The sequence below is a fragment of the Arvicanthis niloticus genome, chromosome 20, assembly GCF_011762505.2.
Source record: "Arvicanthis niloticus isolate mArvNil1 chromosome 20, mArvNil1.pat.X, whole genome shotgun sequence".
Lineage (NCBI taxonomy): Eukaryota > Metazoa > Chordata > Mammalia > Rodentia > Muridae > Arvicanthis > Arvicanthis niloticus.
The window spans coordinates 34,152,185-34,174,260 of NC_047677.1; the positions used below are offsets into that span (position 1 = coordinate 34,152,185).

The 22,076-nt window shown below is 41.9% G+C and overlaps 1 protein-coding gene, 1 long non-coding RNA gene and 1 other non-coding gene across 6 annotated transcripts in view; 2 read left to right on the top strand and 1 right to left on the bottom strand.

Annotated features, from left to right (window-relative positions):
• Positions 1-1,999: 1,999 nt before the first annotated feature.
• On the top strand, positions 2,000-2,129 carry LOC117725010 (small nucleolar RNA SNORA24). The gene has a single exon (XR_004608877.1). It is a non-coding gene; the product is annotated as a small nucleolar RNA SNORA24 (small nucleolar RNA).
• A 3,203-nt stretch (positions 2,130-5,332) lies between these two features.
• Positions 5,333-22,076, top strand: part of Rhobtb1 (Rho related BTB domain containing 1) — a 125,269-nt gene continuing 108,525 nt past the window's right edge. The window contains exons 1-3 of one of the 2 annotated variants that reach the window (XM_076916935.1): positions 5,333-5,483; positions 7,549-7,714; positions 21,339-21,433. The gene's annotated coding sequence lies outside the window, so the exon portion shown is untranslated. Of the gene's footprint in view, positions 5,484-7,548; positions 7,715-17,364; positions 17,503-21,338; positions 21,434-22,076 lie in introns of those variants that run through there. The other variant, XM_076916934.1, reaches the window with a different exon arrangement.
• On the bottom strand, positions 13,055-18,886 carry LOC143435272 (uncharacterized). Of its 3 annotated transcripts, none has more exons than XR_013105411.1 (5): positions 18,224-18,886; positions 16,926-17,013; positions 15,807-15,919; positions 14,870-15,051; positions 13,055-14,352 (listed from the first exon to the last, which is right to left on the bottom strand). It is a non-coding gene; the product is annotated as an uncharacterized LOC143435272 (long non-coding RNA). The 3 variants fall into 3 exon arrangements; XR_013105410.1 differs by having other exon boundaries at positions 15,807-15,922; XR_013105409.1 differs by lacking the exon at positions 18,224-18,886 and having other exon boundaries at positions 16,926-17,265.

Consider the following 22,076-nt stretch of genomic DNA (forward strand, 5'->3'; position numbering starts at 1 on the left):
CTTGTGGATGGAAGTACAAACGGAAAGCTAAACTTGGGAACAGGGGAAGCTACAGTGTAGTCAGGTCTGACTCACATGTGCCTGGTGTGTGCCTAGACTTGAAATGTTCTCTCAAAACAGGGATAAGCAAGCAGGGAAGCCATGCCAGTTTGTGGGACCTCCCCCCCCCAATAGCTCTCCCATTTAATCTGCGAAATATGCCTCTTGATACTTTAGGGCTAAAGTTCAATCTGTGGTTTTGCTTACAAGCAAGGAAGGAAGTCTTCATAGTTACTCTGATAAATTATTCATCTTTCCAGTGGACTCGGTTTTTAAGCCTCCTTAATGCCAGCCATTATTTTAATATCCTGAAGATAATTGCCTTGTTCCCGGTGGTTTGAGTGACACACGTTAACATAACCATTTCTCTCTTAGCTTGTTTTTTAATAATGAAGTGTGTCGCTGTTTACTGGTGTGGCAGAATGAAGCCTGTTTCTTGGGTGTTCGTTTTAGGTGTAAATATCGACGTGTCTCATCCTCTCTGATTTATGAGCAACCCAGGTTTCTTTGCCAGCAGCCTGAGCTATGAGTGACACTATGATATGGAGAATATTATTTTTAGACACTGTTCTCCTTGAGTGGTCTTTGCTTTTCATTTTCTCTGCTCAGGTTCCTCAGATCAACAGCTGCTAGGAACAAGTCCAGCACCCAAGGCCTTCCTCTCTGCCATCCTTATTCTTAACCCGTATCACTTAAACTGTGTCATGCTTTGTCTGGGCTTTCCAGGAGCTTGGCATGGGTAAAAGCATCATAAGGCACTGATAGCTCCATGTTTGTTGGGCAGTTTTGTATCCACGCAGTGATGTACAGAGGTACATCACTCACTGACCTCCAACAGTCTCGTGCAGTAGGTGCTGTTTCTGTCTCATCAAAAGAAGACCAAGGCTCAAGGAAAGCTTTAGTGGCAAGAATAGAACGGAGACCATACAGTGATAGTGATTCCTTCTGCATCGAAACCTCTGAATGAAAGATCTACCATTCTGGATTACACTTGGCTTTTATGTTCTCCCATTCACTAACTGGTCACTGCATTAGCCATGAGCTCCCAAACTCATCCATGCCTCTGGCTTCTTTCCTCTAGTTTTGGAATAAGCAATCTCTCGATGATGGAAGGGAATGTTCCAGAATGTTGGTTTCCAAACACATAGGCTTGTCCTTCCCGGTGGTTTGAATGAGAATGGCTCCCATAGGCTCCAGCTGGTGAAACTGTTTGTGAAGGATTAAGAGACATGGCCTTGTTGGAGGTGTGTCACTAGGGGTGGAGTCTGATGTTCCAAAAGCCCATGCCCTGTCCCCTTCTGTCCAAGGCTTGTGGATCAAATGCTGACCATGTCGGTCTGGAACTGTGAGCCCCAATAAATATTCTTTCTTATAAGTTGCCATTATCATATTGTCTCTTCACAGAGATAGAAATGTAACTAAGATGTCCTCCAAGATATCTTCTCCTTCCAGGGTATCTTTCTGCTACTTTGTAACATCCCAGCCCTCTGACCCTTCAAAGCAAAGGCAAGTTATTTTCTCTGAAGCTCAGTCAACATGTAGTTGTTGAAAGTCCTCCTCCTAGTCACTGGTCCCATCATGACATAGGCTCCAAAAATCCGTTTCCCCCTTTTACCTGACTGTTTTCATTATTGTATTTCCCAACCCAAGACAGTGACAAATGACACACAGTTACTGACTGATGTTTGTTTGGATGAATTGTCTCTTATAAAGAACCTGTGTGAAAGGCCAATATATCATTCTTCCTTGGGATAACTCAACTGAAGCCCCCATTAATCTCACACCACTGGTCAGAATGAGCTTAAATTATGAATGAAAATCCAAGAGTAGTAATGGAGAACACAGGGCTGGCCTCAGACACTCAGAATGATAACGCTTTTATCTATAAGACATTTCAAGGTCAATTGATGGTTTAGGTTATATAGTTATATTCATAAGAAAACTAAAACTTTAAAAAATAGACCAGGTATCTTTGTGACCTGTCAGCTGTGACAACCCCACTTCATAGCCATGGGAGAAAATGTTCCTGTTTATGGCAAAGCTGCCACCAGTTAATTGATGCCTGGTTCTGATTCACACAGATAACATTCTTCACTGTAAAAAAGTCCTAAAAGTACAACCCAAGCCTTCTGACTTCTAGGCCACTGTTCTTTCTACACATTAAGTTAAAATGCTCAGGGACAGTCAGTCACCAACAAAGCTTGCAACCAGATGGTGCTCTCTTACAAAAATAAAAACCTTAGGTTGCCCACACAAGTCCTGGGTTGGGGCACTAGAATGTTCTGCAATTAACGTCCATTTATAAATTTATTTTGTCCTCCATAAGCCTTATGTGGTAGATTGAATACGCTTGGCCCAAAGAGTGGCACCATTAGGAGGTGTGGCCTTGTTGGAGTAGGTGTGGCCTTGTTGGAAGAAGTGGGCAATAAGACCCTTCTCCCTAACTGCCTGAAAAAGAGTCTTCTGGTTCCCTTTGGAGCAAGATGTAGAACTCTCAGCTCCTCCAGCTCCATGCCTGCCTGGATGCTGCCGTGCTTCCTGGCTAGATGATAATGGACTGAACCTCAGAACCAGTATTCCAGCCCAAACTAAATGTCCTTTATAAGAGATGCTTTGGTCATGGTGTCTGTTTTCAGCAATGAAAACTCCATCTAAGACACCTAAGAAAGCAATAACTTTCATTTTAAAAGAAACTGAAATATATTTACTTTCATTTAAAAAGAAACTGAAACATACTGGCCTCTACTTCACTGTGCAGCTGAGGATGGCCTCGACTTTCTGATCAGTCTATTCTTCCCTCATCCGGAGTCACAGATGTAATCCCACAAAACCTAGTTTTCTGTTCTATTAGGGATGGACTGGGTTTCCTTGCTGCTAAAAAAAAATTCTGTCAACTGAGGTATACGATATAACTCCAGCCTTTCAGTTACTATTTCAATTATCAAGCAGCCTTTTAATATCTATCATAACTTCCCAATTCTTTTTTTAATTAATTCAATCAAATTTATATGTATGAATGTTTTTGTTTGCCTGTATGGATGCATACCACATATGTGCCTGGTGCCCAGCGAGTTCCTGAGATCCTCTGGAACTGGAGTTACAAACAATTGTGAGTCGTCATATAGGTGTTGGGGTTGAATCCCAATCCCCTGAAAGAGCAGCAAGTGCTCTTAGCCAGTGTGTCATCTCTCCAGACCCCCACTCAACAATTCTTAAATGCCTGGGATCACTAAATAGAAAACTCTCATTGCTGAACACTTTAACAATAGTACAATGGATTTGAGATAAATTTCAAAGGTTGACTTATGTTTTGAACTCCAAATGTTGGTAGTTCATGTTTAAGAACACACATGACAGTGTTTCCCCTCTAACTTAGAGAGCAATTCTTTCTAGACCAGTGGTTCTCAACCTTCCTGATGCTGGGACCCTTTAATACAATTCCTCATGCTGTGCTGACCCTCAACCATAAAAATATTCCATTCTAATTCATAACTGTAATTTTGCTACTGTCATGAATCGTAAATATCTGCTATGCAGGATATATGACTCAGAGGTTGAGAATTGCTGGTCTAGAGCCTTACCTCCATAAGCAAACAGCTCTTAAATTATACTATACTGGGGCTGGAGAGATGGCTCAGCAGTTTAGAGCACTGACTGTTCTTCCAGAGGTCCTGAGTTCAATTCCCAGCAACCACATGGTGGCTCACAATCATCTGTAATGGGATTGGATGCTCTCTTCTGGTGTGTTTGAAGACAGCTACAGTATACTCACATATATAAAAATAAATAAATCTTTTAATAAAAATTATACTATACTATACCACACGACACTAAGTACACTACACTACACTATAATACTATTTATACTACAGAGAACGTCACAGTCATCTGGAAGGCTTCTGAAAATTCTAGATTGCTTGGATCCATGCAGCACTTTTCTCAATGAAAAGGTCAGGATTGCATCCAGATAGATGACTGGCTTTTTAGCTGACACCTTTAGTGACCCCACAGTCAAATGACTAAGGAGCTCACCTGCAGTCCTCTGATACATTCAATATGCTTTTAATTTCTCCAGTTTCCTCCTGAGGATTATTTTATAAAGAAAAAATACATGAAAAGAAGTTCAATGTACTTGAGTCTAACAAATAGCAGAGATGATCAAATTGATTTTTTTAATGTAACAAGTATACTTCCTTATAGCACCAGCTAACTAAGCTCTGTGTGTGTCTGTGTGTATGTGTGTACATGTGTACATACATGTATGTGTGTATTTGTGTGTGTACATGTGTGGTGTGTGTGTAGTATGTGTACATGTGTGTGATGTGTGTTTGTGCATGTGTGTGGGGTGTGTACATGTGTGTGGTGTGTGTACATGTGTGCATGTGTGTATATGTGTATGTACATGTGTATGGTGTGTGTGTCTGTGTATGTGTATACGTGTGTGTATATGTGTTTGTGATGTGTGTGGTATGTGTATGTATATGTGTGTATGTATGTATGTACATTTGTGTATGTGAGTATATGTGTGTGCGTGTGTATGCATGTGTGTATGTGTGTGTACATGTGTGTGGTGTGTAGGTACATGTGTGTGGTATATGTGTACATGTGTGTATGTGTGTGTGTATATAGGCATGTCATGGCACACACACATATTCTTGTATGTTGCTTAGTTTTAGCTGTCAATGTGACACAACTAGAGTCACCCAGGAAGAGTCTCCATGAGGAACTATTTAGATCAGATTGGCCTGAAGACATGTATTTGGAAGATTATCTTAATTCTTAACTGATATTGGAAGAACCCAGCCCACTGAGGGAGGCACCATGGCATATGCTGGTCCCAGGACTGTATTACAGTAAAAGAAAAAAAATTAATGGAGCATCAGGCAAGAATGCATTCATCCCTTCTTGCTCTTGACTCTGGATGTGACATGACAACTGCTTGAATTTCTGTAATCTGGAATCATAAGCCAAATAGCCCCTTTCCTTGTTCATGTCGCTTTTTATGGAGTTATTTTATCACAGTAACAGAAACAAAAGTGGCGTATGTAATTACCGCACAGCCACAGGGTAACAGACCTAAATGAACATTTACAATGTTTCTCTTCTACAAAGAAAGCAAACAAACAAACCACCAATTGCAGGAAGAGTCGAGCCTGAAGTTCACTGAGATAACAGTGAATTCCATCCACCTCCAGATACTTCTGTTCCATATAATTGCGAAATAAAATGAACATCATCCAGGAAACACACAAGGAAGAGTCTGCAGATCCAGTAAAGGACGCCCAGTTAAAGTGAAATTACCAGCGCACAGCAGTGGCGCAGCAGCCAATGCTCAGCTTCTGTAATGTTGTTTGCTAATTCTGGCAAGTCCGGCAAAGCAAATGTTTGCAGAGTGTCAACCATAGCCAGACCCAAGGAGCACCCAGTGCTTACTTCAGAAACCGGTAAGTGCTCTTGGGACACTTCTGGAAAAAAAGTACACAGTCTGTGCTCCACTGTGGAACCCTCACTGTTGAAGCTCTTGGGGACAGGGGGTCATCTGCAGGAGTGGGCGGCTGCGTCAGATTCACAACTTGCTTACTTCGAATAGGTGGCCCACGGGGGCGGGGGATGGGAGGGGGGATTTAGGAACTTAAAAAGGACCCACCGGAACAGGATTGAGCTGGATCGAGGATACAGAGTAGCTGAAGTGTTGAAAGGGGAACCCAAGCCCTCAGGCCTCCAGGGTAGTATTACAAGCAGAATATGCAGAAATTACTGAGGGCAGATTTAACAAACAAACAAGGGCCAGATGGTGGAGAATGATATTTCCTTCAGAGTGTGCAAAAAAAAACGTGGGCAAATGAAGCAAACAGAAGCCTAAGGAGTTTAGAGGACCATGTTGGAAAGAACTTTGATCTTGAAAGTGTCAATGGGGGGCGGGGAGACAAGAAAGAAGGGGAAACTGTGCCTGGGGGATCCTAGCTTTAGTCACAGGACCTAGCACCAGCTCTTGTATTTACAGGCAGGGTGAACTTTGACCTGTAGACCACCATCTCCTGTACAATGGACTGGGAATAATCATAGACATTAGAGAAGGATCATTACATATTCCTAATTAGTGACATGTTCTGTGTTCCAAAAGCTTTGTAGCATATTGTTCACTTACATGTTTAGTAAACCCAGTAGCTATAGCAACACTGCACACACACATCCACACACATGCACACATCCACACACATGCACACATACATATACAAACACATACACACAAATGCACATATACACACACAAACACATGAACATATAGAGATAGACACATGTATATACAAATACACATGCATATATACATCCACACACGTGCACACACACAAACACAAGCACATATAGAGGTAAACACATATACATACACACATGCACACATATATCCACACACATACACTCGCGCGCGCGCACACACACACACATGAATTTATGTGAGTTACACATTTCGTGACACTGCAAAAAATAATTAATGACACACAAAGTTGACATTGCCTCTTTGAGGAGACAGGGTCTCTCCTTGCCACCTTCATGATGAACTTTCAAGAAGTTAAGAGGAAGAGAAAGCAAAAGCTGGACCTTTGGGTGCATGCCATTCATCTGAGCACTGAGTCAGAAGCTAGAAGGTGGGGAGTTCAAGGCCAGTCCAGGCTGCCTGAGATTCCCCTTCAAAAAAATAAAATATCAAAACACAAAATGATCAATAAAAAAAAACTGAGAATGGAAACGAGTTAGCAAAATAACGTTTGTACACCTGAGACATTTAAAATAAGCATGTTCGAATTTTGGTCTTTCTCCTAAGAGAGAAACTACAGCCCATCCAATGATTTACTCTGATCCAAAAGCCGATAAACTGTTTCGAAAAACTGATATGTGTGACTTCTGGTGACAGAGTGAATGTCAACTTGGCTTTATTGTCTGATATTTAATTTAATTGGCGTGCAATTGTTGCTCACGAAAGCCTTTAACCACGGAGGGAAGCCTGGTTTATCAGAGAGGATTCTCAAAGCAAGCAGGCTTCTGCAAAGTGCCACTGTGTTGGCAATGTTGTCTTCAAGAACATTTGCTTAGATTCCAGTCCCCGGTGGCCTCCGCAAAGCCTCGAGATTCAGACCAGCGACTGTGAATGCTGGGTTGCTTTCTGTTGCCTTGATAAATGCCGAAAGCTACTTAGAGGAAAAAAGGGTTGATCTGGCTTACAATTTCAGCTCACAGCCCATCACTAAATTAAGTCAGGACTTGAACTCAAGCAGGAACCTGAAGGGAAACCACAGAGCGATGAGGCTTGCTGGCTCCTGCTCAGCTGCCTTTCTTTAAACAGGATGGCAAGCCTGGGGAAGGTGACGCCCACAGTGGGCCCTCCCACATCAATCAAAGTGCGGAGGTAATTCAGTTGAGGTTACCTCTTACCAGATGACTCTAGCTTATGTCAAAATAACAATAAAACTAACAGCACTTCTCCAAACCTCCCTTTCTCCTTTCTGTAAGAGAGAAAGAACATGGTTCCTGACCTGCAAGGCTGTCTTCTGCCAGGTGCTGAGTTAAGTACTATGTACCGCTTGGTGACCTCAGCCACTGCTGTCTGGATGGCGTGTGACTTCGTCACTATCACCACAAAGAAATTAATCCGGGAAAGCATCTAACGGTGTGGAAGGTATTTTTGTTCTTGTGCCACATCTTAATTTGTTGATGTATACAGAAAGAGCTTCCCAGAGCACTTTGTAAGCCATTGAAATGCAAGCTTCCTAGTTCAAAGATTTGCTTTGGTTTTTGAGGGTAGAGGTAGAGGGTCTGCAGCAATGGCAGCAGCTCCTCCCCCTGCTGGTGGTTCACCCTGCTGCCCTGTTTGCTGTTGCATTGGCTATTGCTGGATTGCTGTCTTGCTGGATTGCTGGATTTTCTGATGACAGACTGGGTCTGCCCCAAGGAACCCAATCAGACCTTAATCAGCAGGAAGTAGCCTATAGAGGTCTAAGTCCCCCTTTCCCTCTAAACTTTTCTCTCTCCTACCTAGTTGGGGGGTTGGAAGGAAGGTCTGGAAGGGAGGTAGAGATATACAATCTTAATAAAATAGCCCTAAAAACATGCCTACAGCGAGCGAGCGGTGGCGCACGGCTTCCGCGCCTGCTGACCGAGGGCGGCCGCGCCCTTCTCTCCGAGTTCGAATCCCCCTCAGCTGTCTCTCCTGTGTGACTCTCTTGCCGAGTCTCATGGGGAAAAAAAATGCCTACACATTGTCTCCATCAAGGTGGAAAGAACACTGGAGGTTGTTTTTCACACACTAACTCATAAACCAATGATAGAGAAAACTTCTAAACATCAACTTAAGGTACTGGGTCTGTAATTTTATGCCATTGATTGATGTGTCTGTTTCTATGACAATACCATGATGTTTTTATTTCTATAAATGTAGTACTACTTGGTACTGGAGATAGAAACATGTCCAGAAGTTCTTTTATTATTCAGGAATGTTTTAGCTATCCCATTTGTGCGTGCATGTGTGTGTGTGTGTGTGTGTGTGTGTGTGTGTGTGTGTGTGGTGTTGTTTTTGTTGTTGTTATTTGTTGGTTTGTTTCATTGTTTAAGAAGCTGAAAATTGTTCTTTAAATTTCTGTGAAGGATTGTGTTGGAATTTTGATAGCAACTAGATTGCTTTTGCTAGGGTGGCCATTTTCACTATCTTAATCTTCCTGATCTGTGAGCATGGGAGATCTTTTCATCTTCTGATGCCTTCTTCAATTTCTTTCTTCAACATCTTAATTTTTTTATTATAAAAGTCTTTCACATTCTTAGTTAGAGTTACCCCCAAGATATATTTTTGAGGTTGTGAAAGGTATATTTTTTCCTGATTTTGGTCTGGTTATCAATTGTATACACGAGGGCTACTGACTTTTTTGTGTTAATTTTGTGTCTTTCTACTTTGTTGAAAGTGTGTATCAGCTGTAGATGTTTCTGATGGAGTTATTAAGGGTCTTTTATGTACAAAATCCTTTCCTGCTTATATTCCCTTGATCTCTTTCAGTAGTCTTATTGTTCTAGATAAGGCTTCAATTACTATGTTGAATAGGTATAGAGAAAGTGGACAACATTGTTATGTTCCTGATTTTAGTGAAATTGCTTTGAGTGTCTCCCCATTTGGGTTTATGTTGGCTGTGGGCTTGCTATAAATCACCTTTATTGTGTTCAGGCATAACCCTTATATCCCCAGTTTCTCCAGGACTTTTAATGTCAAAGGATGTTAGATTTAAAAAAACAAAACAAAAAACAAAAAAAAACAAAACAAAACAAAAAAAAACAAACGCTTTTTTCTATATCTAATGAGATGACCATGTGTTTGTCTTTCCATCTGTTTTATGGCAGTTTACACTTTATGATTACAATTTATGGATGATAAACCATCCCTGCATCTCTGGGATGAAGCCTACTTGATCATTGTCTTAGGGTTTCTATTCCTGCACAAACATCATGACCAAGAAGCAAGTTGGGGAGGAAAGGGTTTATTCAGCTTACACTTCCACATTGCTGTTCATCACAAAAGGAACTCAGGATAGGAACTCGCACAGGGCAGGAACCTGGAGGCAGGAGCTGATGCAGAGGCCATGGAGGGGTGCTGCTTACTGGCTTGCTTCCCCTAGCTTGCTCAGCTTGCTTTCTTATAGAACCCAGGACTGGTACCACCCACAAAGGACCCTCCCACCCTTGATCACTAATTGAGAAAATGCCTTACAGCTGAATCTCATGGAGGCATTTGCTCAAGGGAGGGTCCTTTCTCTGTGATAACTCCAGCTAGTGTCAAGTTGAGCACAAAACAAGCCAGTACAATCATTGTGGGTAATTTTTTTGACCTGTTCTTGGATTCAGTTTGCAGGTTTTTTACTGAAAAGTTTTGTATCTATGTCCATAAGGAAAACTGGTCTGTAATTTTCTTTCTTTCTTGGTTTTCTATGTGGTTTAAATGTCAAGGTAACTGTAGCCTCATATAAAGAATTAGGCAATATTCTTTCTGTTTCTATTTTGTGGAATAATTTGAGGAATGTTGGCATAGTTCTTCTTTGAAGGTCTGGTAGAATTCTGTGCTGAATCCCTTTGGCCCTGGGCATTTTGGTTGAGAGACTTAATTACTGCTTCTATTTCACTAGAGGGTATAGGTCTGTTTCACTTGCTTATATGATCTTTATTTGATTTTGATTGGTAATAGATCAAGAAATGTGTCCACTTCTTTTAGGTTTTCTAACTAGCTAGAGTACAGATTTTTAAAGTATCTCCTTATGATTCTCTGGATTTTCCTGGTGTCTGTTGTGATGTCCACTTTTTTGTCTCTAATTTTATTAATTTGGATCTTCCTTGTGTATTTTTGTTACTTTGGCTAGCAGTTTATCAATCTTATTGATTTTCTCAAAGATGTAACTGTTTCATTGATTCTTTGTATTGTTTTTAATTTGTTAGTTTGTTTCTGTTTTACGGATTTCAGTCCTGAGTTTGGTTATTTCTTTCTATCTACTCCTTTTGGTGTGATTTCTTCTTTTTTGTTCTAGATTGTTTTTCCGGTGTGCCATTAAACTTCTAATATGAGATCTCTCTAATTTTTTTATAGAGGCACTTAGTACTATGCATTTGCCTCTTAGAAGCTCCTTGTGTCCCATAGGTTTGGATCTGCTATTTTTCATTTTTTTATTCAATTCTAAAAAGCGTTGAAGTTCTTTCTTACTATCTGTCTTGATCCATTTTTTTTTCATTTGCTGGTGAGTTGATCAGCTTCCATGAGTTTATAAACTTTCTGTTGTTTCTGCTGTTGTTGATATCCAGCTTAAATCAACGGTGGTCATACAGGATGGGGGTGTTATTTCCATTTCCTTCTATCTGTTGAAAATTGCTTTGTATCCAAGTATGTGGTCAATTTTGCAGGAAGTTTCATGAGGTGCTAAGAAGAAAGTATGTTCCTTTGTGTTTGGGTAAGATGTTCTCCAAATACCTACGAGCTCTATATAATGTATAACATTATTTAACTCCAGCATTTCTCTGTTTAGCTTTTGTCTGGATGGCCTGCCTGTTGTTAAGAGTTGGGTGTTGAAGCCTCCCACTATTACTTGTGTGAAAGTCAATATGTAATTTTTCACTGTAGCAGTGTTTTATTTTTTTATTAATTTGGGCTTTCTTGTGTTTGGTGCATTGTCTGTCTTTAATTGCAATGTGCTCTTGGTGGATTTTTTTTCTTAATGAGTATGGAGTGCCCTTTTCTATCTCTTGACATTAGTTTGATTTCAATGTCTGTTTTGCCAGATATTAAAATGGCTAAATCTGCTTCTTCCTTGGGCTGATTTGCTTAGACTATCTTCTCCCATCCTTTTACTCTGATGGTGGTATCTTTTCTTGATGATACGCTGTATTTCTTAGATTCCGCAGAAAGAAGGCTCCTGTTTTTGAATCCAATCTGTCTATGTCTTTTTATTGGAAAGTTCAGCCCATTGAGAGTTATCAATCAGCAGTACCTGTTGATTCCTGTTATTTTGTTGTGTCGAGGTGGATTTTTTTCCCTCTCTTTTGATTTGCTAGTCTGAGGTTATTTATTCCTTATGTTTTCTTGGGTGTGGTCACCCTCCTCAGGTTGGAGTTTTCCTTCTATCATTTTCTGTAGAGTTAGATTTATAGATAGATACTGATGAAATTTGGTTTTGTCATGGAATATTTTTTTTCTTCTCTGTCTATTGGGAATGATAGTTTTACAGGGTATTGAAGTGGAAATTTCTGGTTGTGCCATGTGATGCAGACTCACTCGATGTTTTGCTGAAACAAGATCCATGAGAAAACACGTAATGTTTAAGTAATACCCACCAGACACTGATGCGACACTTGCATAGCTAGCTTTGCAACACTTCGTTGGTCTCTCGAGTGTTCACTTTGTTGAGAGAGGCACAGTAAAGAACTTCTCCTGGCATCCCATCTGGTTCTGGTCACTCCTGCTGACTCATGTCAATTCTGAGGAGGCCTGGCTGTGTCTGCGGGATTGTGCCACTGATGCTGATTCCTGTTTGGTATCCTGACACTACTGAACTGGACTGCTGGTATTCTGACAGCAGAGATTAGACTTGCCCCCAAAGAACTCCTTCTAAACAGATTCACGTCCCCTTGTCTTATTTACCATCTTCTCTCCCCTACCTTTGGACAGTGGATTAGGAGATGGGGTCAAAGTGTTTTAAAAATGCTTATTAAAGTATATATATATATATATATATATATATATATATATATATATGCCTAGAGGGTAGAGTAGTCTGTGCTGGCATCTGTGGTCTCTTAGAGATTGAGAAGCTTCATGTTATAGCAGGCCTGGTCTTCTTCAAGGTCTTTGGATTCTCTTCTTCATCTCATGAAATATTTTCCCCTAGATCATGAATCAACTTATTCAAACCCCACCTCCTCAGAGAACTCTTTGCTAGCTAGCAAGTTTCATGTATTTGTTTTTCTGTGTTTGTTTGTTGTTGTTACTGTTGTTAGCCTACGAAGCCACAAGGCTCTAGAGACTTTAGCACACATTTGTCATCTCTAGCCTGCCACTCTGTTTTATTATACTAAGTTGACAGTTGACTAATGTCTACCCTCCTTCCTCCTAGACCAGAATTTCCCTGAAGCCAGAGGTCACACCGGTCATGTTCTTTGTACCTCCCCATCATCTCTTACAGTATCAGACACCTAACACTTACTCAACAAACATAGCGTCAGTTAGTTGAATTCGGAATGCCAAGATCAGGATGTTTTATGGTGCTAACGGGTTGCAAAGTGATTTTAAGATTTGGGGTGGGGGGGGGTCAGATTTGCCCTTCAGAATTATATTAAAATTTTGAAAGATTTTCTTATTGAAAGTGAAAGGACCCAGTTCTTTTTATAAAAATCTGAAAGGTTCCATGGAGCTTAGGTTAACAATCAACTATTAAGAACATCTCATTGTACTTACAAATGAAATATCACAAAAATTAATTACTATTAAGTACCAGTATTTTAATGTTTATGTGCTGATGGTAGCCAATTACATGTTACCTTTGGAAAATTTTTGCAACTCTCCATGGGGGGGAAAGGTACTATATATAAATGTTATATATTTTGTTTATATTCAGAAAAGGATTTAAGGCTTACAGAGAAAGAGTAATAAAACCACATACTGCAGTATAATATAAAATATATTCCAAATAGGTAGAAAAAAATGAGTCTAAGGACAAAAAAACCAAGGCTAAGAATACAAGGTGGGGCCAGGGGAGAGATTCATATTCAAAATTTATGACAAGAAATTCAACACCCTCGCTGGAAGACAGCAACAAATTTTCTTCTCGGGTTTTCAGCCGCCAACGTAGAGAAGGAAAAAAGAAGTTAGCTATGCCTTACAGAGGATCATATTTTATATATGCGTCTGCATGAATACATGTATGTGTAATTTAATAGAAAATACTTAAAGAAGGAGGCTTGCTTGCCAGGCTAAAAAGCAGGCTAAAAGATGTTTCCACCTTATTTGGACATAGCTTCTGTTCCTGGGCCTAAAACAAGACGTAAATATGCTGCGAAATGACCAAGATTTGATTCTAATTAACAGCCCCTGACTTACTATAATTTTATCAACAGTGGATTTTTGGAAAGAGTCTTTATTATGCTAGTGGAGTCAGATACCAGGGTGTTCCCAAACAGTCATGTGCGTGTGTGTGTGTGTGTGTGTGTGTGTGTGTGTGTGTGTATACAAGAGAGGGCACACACAAGTTGTAACACATGTATGTCTGAGGTCTCGATGGTTGTCTCTCTCACCACCTTGTGGGGCTGGGGGATCGAACTCAGGCTGCCAGGCCTCCTTGCAAGCACCTCCATACACAAAGCCAGGGTTCCACATTGTCTTGCATGCAGGCGCACTCTATTTAACGAAAGGCTTGGAGTGATTTTGCTGCTAGGAAGCTGACTCTCACGAGGTGCTCAGGACCTCACCTGAGCCTCCTCAACCTTATCTCCTTAAGGTGCAAATATAGCCACTACCTTCCCCTGACAGGAGATGTGTTGGTGGCACTAAGGGTGGGATGCTGAATGGATCACACGGACAGGTTTCTTTCTTTTTTGAGTGAAGAAATGTGTTTCTCTCTGGCTCCTTTGTCCTAAATCCAAATGCCTGAGCTAGGGTTTCCATTGTTGTGAAGAGACACCATGACCAAGGCAACTCTTATGAAGGAAAACATTTCACTGGGGCTGGTTTACAGGTTCAGAGGTTCAGTCCATTATCGTCAAGGCTGGAAGCATGGCAGCGTCCAGGCAGACAAGGAGCTGGAGAAGAAGCCAAGAGTCTTGATCAGAAGGCAACCAGGAGAGTGTGTGAAGTCCACTGGGCCAAGCTTGAGCGGCAGGAGCCCTCAAATCCGACCTCCACCGTGACACATTTCCTCCAACAAGGCCACCCCCATTCCAACAAAACCACACTTCCTCATAGTGCCACTTGCCATGGGCCAAGCATATTCAAACCACTGCACCAGACCAGACTGTATTTCTTGTTTTGGTGTGGTTTTAAACCGCCCCCCCAGCACCCCTCTCCCATAACCCTAAAAATGCATCATGACTCTAATTTCATCTCCTCTGCAAAATGTGTGTTTTCTTAACTGGGGGCTCAGAAGGTCTGCATTCTGGCCGCAACTAAGCAAAAGTAACTCATGTAGCATTACAGTTCCCCCTAGCTATTGAGAACCCTACTCAGTTGCTAGAATTCTGTCGCCTTATGGAAGTGGAGACGATTGTATTACATTTGGAGGCAAGGATGGTAGAAGCGAGGGTATAAAAAGGCAGTCACCTTTGCATTTTTTGAAATCTCTCTCTTCCTTCCTCTCCCCAGCACCTCTCGGATCTGAGTCTTCTCTTTTCACCCTGCAGTGTCTCCAGCTCCACAGTAAGCAAAGACAAAGACTGTCGGTCTAGGGCTGGAGAGTATGACGCTCTGAATTAGCCCTTCTTATGTAACAAAGCTGACTGATCCTGCCGAAGAGAGAAGTCTGTTTTTAAAAATTCCCCTCCACTGCCCTCATCCTGTTACTGAGCCTGGGTGAAAAGAAAGCCCCTCCCCCAATTCCTTAGACCCACCCAAAGCTCTTAGTGGCCTTACATGGTCTCAGTGTCACGGAGACTATGCGAGCATCTTTCTCATTGAACCTACATACCTGCGTTTAGTTTCCCTAAAACATCTTTGTTGGCGGCCTACTGCCTGCCAGTCGCCGTTGTAGAGGCAATGAATCGCCTCTAAGAGTCCCTGCCTTCATTTTGCCTGCAGACTAGTGGGGGAGAAAAATAAAAGAATGACCTAAGTTAACATAAAACTAATTATGTCAAGTGTTTTGGAGGCAGGGGCAGTGACAGAGACGCAGCACAGTGGATAGAGTGCTTGCCTAGCGTGCAAGAAGCCCCGGTTTGGTTCCCAGTACCACATAAACTAGATGCAGAAATACGCGCCTGCAATCCCAGCACCGTGGAGTTGGAAGTACGGGTGTCAGAAGCTCAAGGCTATCCTGCCCAATACAGTATGAGTTCAAGGCCAGCCTGAGATATTTAACATGTTATCATGATTAAAGACAGGAAACAAAAACAAATCCTGTGGAAGGGATAGGAGGTCCCAGAACACGAGATGTAAATGGCAAACAAGGTAGACTGACGGCCTGGCATGAAGACTTATAAGAAAATCTTCCAGCAGGAAAGAGCATGCGCAATGTAGGAAACGAGAGGGAGAGCCGACTTGCCTGATTCCGGATGTCCTCCGGGGCCATTGCAGTGGACACCTTCCCAGCCATATGCAGTAACGTGCATATGATGCCAGGACTAGTGAGCAGGTTGGGGCTTTGTGGTCTTGTTTCTGCTTGGTGGAAGAATTGTACTCAGTTACTTTCCTTATTTCTGGCTACAGTCTGAAGGATGAGTTAGCAAAGGGTAAAAGTTATATGATGCAGTTGAATATTTGCAGTGGAGAGATAATGATAAATGCTCGGGGAAGAGGGGCGAGAGGAGGTGATTTGGGTGAGTTACTAAGTATATAGAGTCAAGGGGGTTGGGAAGGTGGTACGTGGGCCATGTACCACGCAGCAGTTACATCATGTGGAGACAATGAGGGACTGTCAGAAAGCAGAGATAGGATCTGAGTTCAAGGCTCGATGACATCAGAGGTCACCGGGAGCAGACACAGGATTGTATTATGGGTGTGGAGTTTGTTTAAGGTGACAGGATCTGGGGACGTGATGATATCGCAAAACATCACACTAAGTCACCGATTGTATTATAGTCATGTTATGGGTGTGGCGTTTGCCAAAGAGGATGAGGGGTTAGACATAAACTTATGAGTCATCCTTCCCAAGTCCAAGAGTCAGATCGATCGGGATGGATACGATTAGAGAGAGAGATTGTAAAATGAGTCAACAAAAACACTGGGACAAAAGTCTTCAGGAAGTCAGACCCATGACAGCCCTGCACTGAAGGGAGACCCGAGAGCGGAGGAAAGAAAGAACAGCAAAAGGAACAGAAGGAGATCCCAGAAATGACCTGGTCAAATGGGCTGGAAGAAAGAGTTTCTGAGAAGTAGGAGTAGTCAACTTCTTCAAAGACAGAGGATGGGTACACTGGGTTTTGTTGGGTATGGTGACTCACGCCCAGTACTTTCAAGACAGATTCAAGAGGATTACAAATTCTGGGATAGATCCAGTCTTTAAGGGAAAAAAAAAGGAAAAGAACACTTTGTATATGCGGAGACACTTTGGGGTTATTATTCACTTATTTACTTATCTTTTCCCTTGAGCAAAAGTGGAAAGCACTGATCAGTAGAAAATCATTTTTGAAATACCAATAAGTAATTGTAAAGTAATACATACCGAAAACTATAGCTGTAATTCATTCTGCCTGGAGTTCTTTTTTGATTCCTGTTCTTAGTCGATTTTACATGTGTCTTTAAACTATACCCTGGAAGAAAGCACAATATGAGCATGTGACATGTTGGTGACCACGAGGAGAGGAGAGAAAATGGGTATCAAATGAGCATGGGACAGTACCACAGTGCATAGTGTGAACTGGAAAGAGAATGTGAGCCTGGAGTCTGGGCACCTCTGCCCAGCCCCACTGACTTCTGCTATCAGTGACCTACTTGTGCCCAGTGTAAATAAGCCGAGAACTGTCCACAAAGCACTGTTGGCACCTCCCCTGCTGGTTGGCATCGCCGTGTGTGGGCAGGAATCCACAGGCTGGAGAGTGGAAGCTCTCGTGCCCAGAGACCTCTGTGGAGCAAGCCGCACACAGCCTGTTTCCCTTCCTACCCCTGATGCAACTTGGACATTTGATCTCTCCCAGAGAAAATGCGCAGTGGAGGTCCCTGGCTCAGCACCGTGACCAGGTGGTAACTCGGATGTTAAACTGAAGCAAACCGAGGAGGCAATGAGAGATGAGAAAATGGAGGTGAGCCCTGGTGATTACCTCCGTTTGGGATGAGAAGGAAAAGTGGGGGGTTGGGGTGAGGAAGCTGGAAAGATACATGGATAGGTCTGCCTTTGCTCGCTAGCCCTTAGGGCCAAGAACTAGGAAGAGATCTTTCTGTTCCTTGTGGGATTTCTATCGTAAGCATCTTGGTCCATAAGATATATTTACAAGATAATCTCGAATGTATTTTGTGATCTGATTTTCCAAGTTCAGTACCTTTCCTCATATGTATGCGTTTAACTTGACTTCTATGTAAGGGTCAAACCAATTCATATTTATAACAAAGAGAAATAAGATAACATTTCCCCCCCTCAAAGTATTTATTTTGTTTGGTTGGTTTGGTTTTTTTTTTTTAATCCTCTCTCCTCTCATTCTTTTTGTCTAACAAACTTGGACAATCTGACTGTTACCACATACAAATCAGAACATATTTTCTAGAGTCCCGACCCATATCTTCAGAGTCATCCATGGCGCTTTTGAAAATCATGGAATTAATAATATAGTGCCCACCATGCTTAAGTAGACTGTGGGCCCCATGAAGGTTAGATATGTGAATCCTTAGGGTGTCCCCAGGTGGCTTAAAAACTTCCCAAGAGCAAAGACTTTGATGGGTTAGAACCACCCCAAACAAAACCAGGGACCATGAATATTATTCTCATAGTAAAATGGTTAAAATGCCCCTGGTTTGCAGAGAACTTACCCAAGGATTTAAGAAGATTCCAGAAGAAAAGGATAATGAACTGGGTAGGAGGTAAAATATGAGCTTTTCAGATGGAAGAACATGATTAACATAGGTCTGTAAGACAGGAACCAACCTTTCCAGGGGGTGGTGGCAGTGTGGAGAGATAGATTAGTGTCACCACAGAGGTCCTGGGTAACGTGGTCCGTGTCAATCTCAGCTCTTAGGAAGTTCTTTGGACTCAGTTCTGTGGAAGTATATTGTGGTTTGGGAAGGCTGTTAGAATTCACAAGGAGAATTTTTCAGGCTTAGGAAAAACATCCAGATCACATAGAAAACAGAAATAGTGGAGATTGAGAAGTAGAAGAGGGGGTGGTAGAGGGTAGATGAGCCCCAGAAATACCCTTGAATGTTCAATAGGGAACCAAGCCTTTATATGCAGAGCAGGCATGTTCAGTTTGATTCATGGGAAGTGAGGAAGTACCATCTTGGAATGGAGAATAAAAATAACACAGCCTTTGAGCCAGAGTGAGTGATGATTCCACTGATTTTAGGTACGGAATCCAGGAGAGGGTGAAGATGAGGACCTAGCCTCAGTAAAGATATCAATGATTCTTGATTTGAATAAAATGGCTGCCAGGCAGACAGCCTGGCTACAGCCCCTGTCCCTGTAGGGAAGGGAAATGGAAAGAAACCAGATGATGACAGGTGAGGTTTCTGATAGACAAGACCTGAGGTTCTATGGAAGTCAAGAGACACATGTGGGGTTGGGGAAGAGATCTTCCCTGGGATTATTTTCTTTGGGTTGATCATCCTGTGAGATTGTTTCCCTTGTTCTTCCTACCCCTTTGGACCAACCCCATGAAGTGGGAAGTATCTCAGATCTGGCTCCCAGTTCATCTTTCCAGTTCAATGCCCTGTTTGTTAATGAGCACTGACTGACCTAGAGTCCCCAGCAGACTCTCCTCAGCGCTGAGAAAGGGATTTCATAAAGGGAGTAGTCTTTGTGGACCTGAGAACAGAGTGCATTTGGTAAGCATTTGGGCAAGCTTGAATACTCACCAAAAGCTAGCTGTGTTGCCACATGCTTGTAACCCAGCATTGAGGATGCAGAGACAAGAAATCCCTAGGCTCACTGTTTGGCTAGCCAGCCAAGCCTGCTTGGTGAGCTTCAGGCCAGTGAGACACCATGTCTCAAAGAAACAAGATGAATGATGTCTGAAAAACCACAGCCAAAGTCATCTTCTACCTTCCATCTCTCTCTGTCTCTGTCTCTCTGTCTCTCTGTCTCTCTCTGTCTCTCTGTCTCTGTCTCTGTCTCTCTCTTTCTCTCTCTCTCTCACACAGACAGACAGACAGACAGACAGACAGACAGACAGACAGAGAGCTCACTTCCTGACTGTCAGGAAGGCCCAGAGAGGAAAGTCAGGAATGATTTGCTAATTGAATATTTCTAGTATATTTGTGATGCTGCCAAGAGCCAAGCTTCAAGTTCATCTCTAGGAATAACACCATTTTCATAGAATAATCACTGACTCCGTAGAAAAGTGCTATTTTGTGTTTTGATTTCCATACAGCCTATTTATACAGACTATTTATAAATAGTCCATATTATCTCAATGTTTCTGTGCCGTTGCACATGAAAAAGTCTTTAGGAATGGATTTTATGCCAGAAGGATGAAATACTTGCTTTCTCTAGAGAATGTGATAAAGTGACATTATTTCTTCTGAGGGATATTAAAACTTCATGCCTTCTTTTTCCCCAAAGTACCAAGAAATTCAAATACAAATTCTACTACTTTTAGCTACTTTGACTGTGTTGATCAGTGGAGGGGGGGGGGGCTGTAAATGTGTGGTGTACATGTGTATGTGAGCATATGTGTGTATTTGTGCATGTATATATGTATGCACTTGAGTGTGTGTATGTATACACCTGTATATATGTGTACATGTGCTTGTTCCTGTATGCACATGTGTGTGAGCATGTGTGTATATGTGTATATGTACGTGTGTGCACTTGAGTGTGTGCATGTGTGTGTATTCTTTTTTATTCTCAATGTTGTTTTCTGATTTTAACTCATATCTTAATAATTTGATTTTGAAAATCGTATCAAATCCTTAAGGTAAAATGTGTTAGGGTACAAACATACTAAGTACCTCACTGAAAAAAAAAGCTGAGATCAGTTGAGTCTAACAGTTTAATTTATTCTTGTTTATCCCCAGCACTACACACACACACACACACACACAGAGAGAGAGAGAGAGAGAGAGAGAGAGAGAGAGAGAGAGAGAGAGAGAAGAAAAAAATGAAAAGAGGACCTATGACTGTGAGACAAGTATGTCCAGAGGATCCCATCCTTCCAAATAGATAAGTTATAACCAGAGAAAAAACAGTGACAACCCAAAGCCACCTGATTGGCTGCAGCTGGCCCTTGCCTTACATGATCATATTTTGCCAGCACTCAGTGTCTACTTAGGTGGAGGGCTAGTTGCTGTAACTGGATGGACCTGAAAAGGGTGCTCTGTGCATCGGCTTATTGTACAGATCACTGTAACAGGACCTGCTTCAAGCCATCCATGAAAATTTGGAGACCAGTTTAGTTCAGTCTTAGCTCAGTGCAACAGCCCTTGCTTTAACTGTATTCCCTTTCCACTCCTCACCTCACTGGATCATCAGAACAATACTACCAAGTAGCTGAGGGCATGGGAGCAGGGATCAAACTCAGGTGACACAGACTGGTCCAGCGTGCACAAAGCCCAGAACTGTATAAAACCAGACATGTTGCTGATGCTTGCCTATAGTCCTAGCGCTGGGGATATAGATGCATGGGAGCTGATATTCAAGGTCATCTTCAGCAATGTAACAAGTGTTGAGGCCAGCCCAGGCTACATGATTAAAACATAAAATAATAATAATAATCTCTCGAAGAGGGTTCACTCTGGCATCCTGCTTCCAAGGGCAGTCCCTTTCCCCTTGCTCTAGCTTTTAGCACCTCTTGTACTAACTCTTTGGGAGATTTCCAAATGGCATGTCCTGGCTGAGTGGTTCTTGTCCTGATGAAGAATAATCACTGGTGTATGGAGCTAATACTGTTTCAGCAGTTTCTCTTCTTCACTGCTTCCATCTCCTCCCTAGATTTTACAACAAAGAGGCATCTTGGAAGTGTACCCTTCACCAGACTGTCTTCAGTAATGGAAATGGAATTGAAGCTTATTTTTCCCTTTTGCATGGTAAGTACTAATTTGTGTGACTAAATTAGCGTTGCACTCTACAGTATATATTTTTGAAAAAAAAATGTAGAAACGTCGCTTTGCGTAAAGATGGCACACCATATGAATAACAACCAGACTAGTCTTAAGGGCGTTTGCATTTTCACAAAAGAGAGAGAGAGAGAGAGAGAGAGAGAGAGAGAGAGAGAGAAAAGAAAAAGAAAAAAAAAGAAGAGCACTCCATTTTTAAACATTACATCATGGGTTTTATAAATCATAGTTGAACATGTTTCCTCTGATCTAGAATTTGAGTCATCTTGACCTACATAGGAGTTGGGATCATGAAAATAACATGAGTCTTCCCTGCATATTTTATACACAAGTAGAGTTTTGTTCACAAAACTGACATGTGGTCCCTGAAACATCGTGGCCACGTACAAGGAAGATTTAGAAACGGACAGATTGCTGTTCAGTAGCGCTCCTGTTCTTCCCAGATGCCCTGCTTGGAGTATCTACCCTTCTTGGCCCCAGCACGGGCTGTCACCAACTCCAAAATGCATGATCATTCTGCAAGTAGCTAGGCCGAAGGTCAGTGTGAATCGGAGAAATCAGCTTTTGGAGAAAAGGGGCAACGTTGGTAGATTTTTTTTTTTTTTTTTTTTTT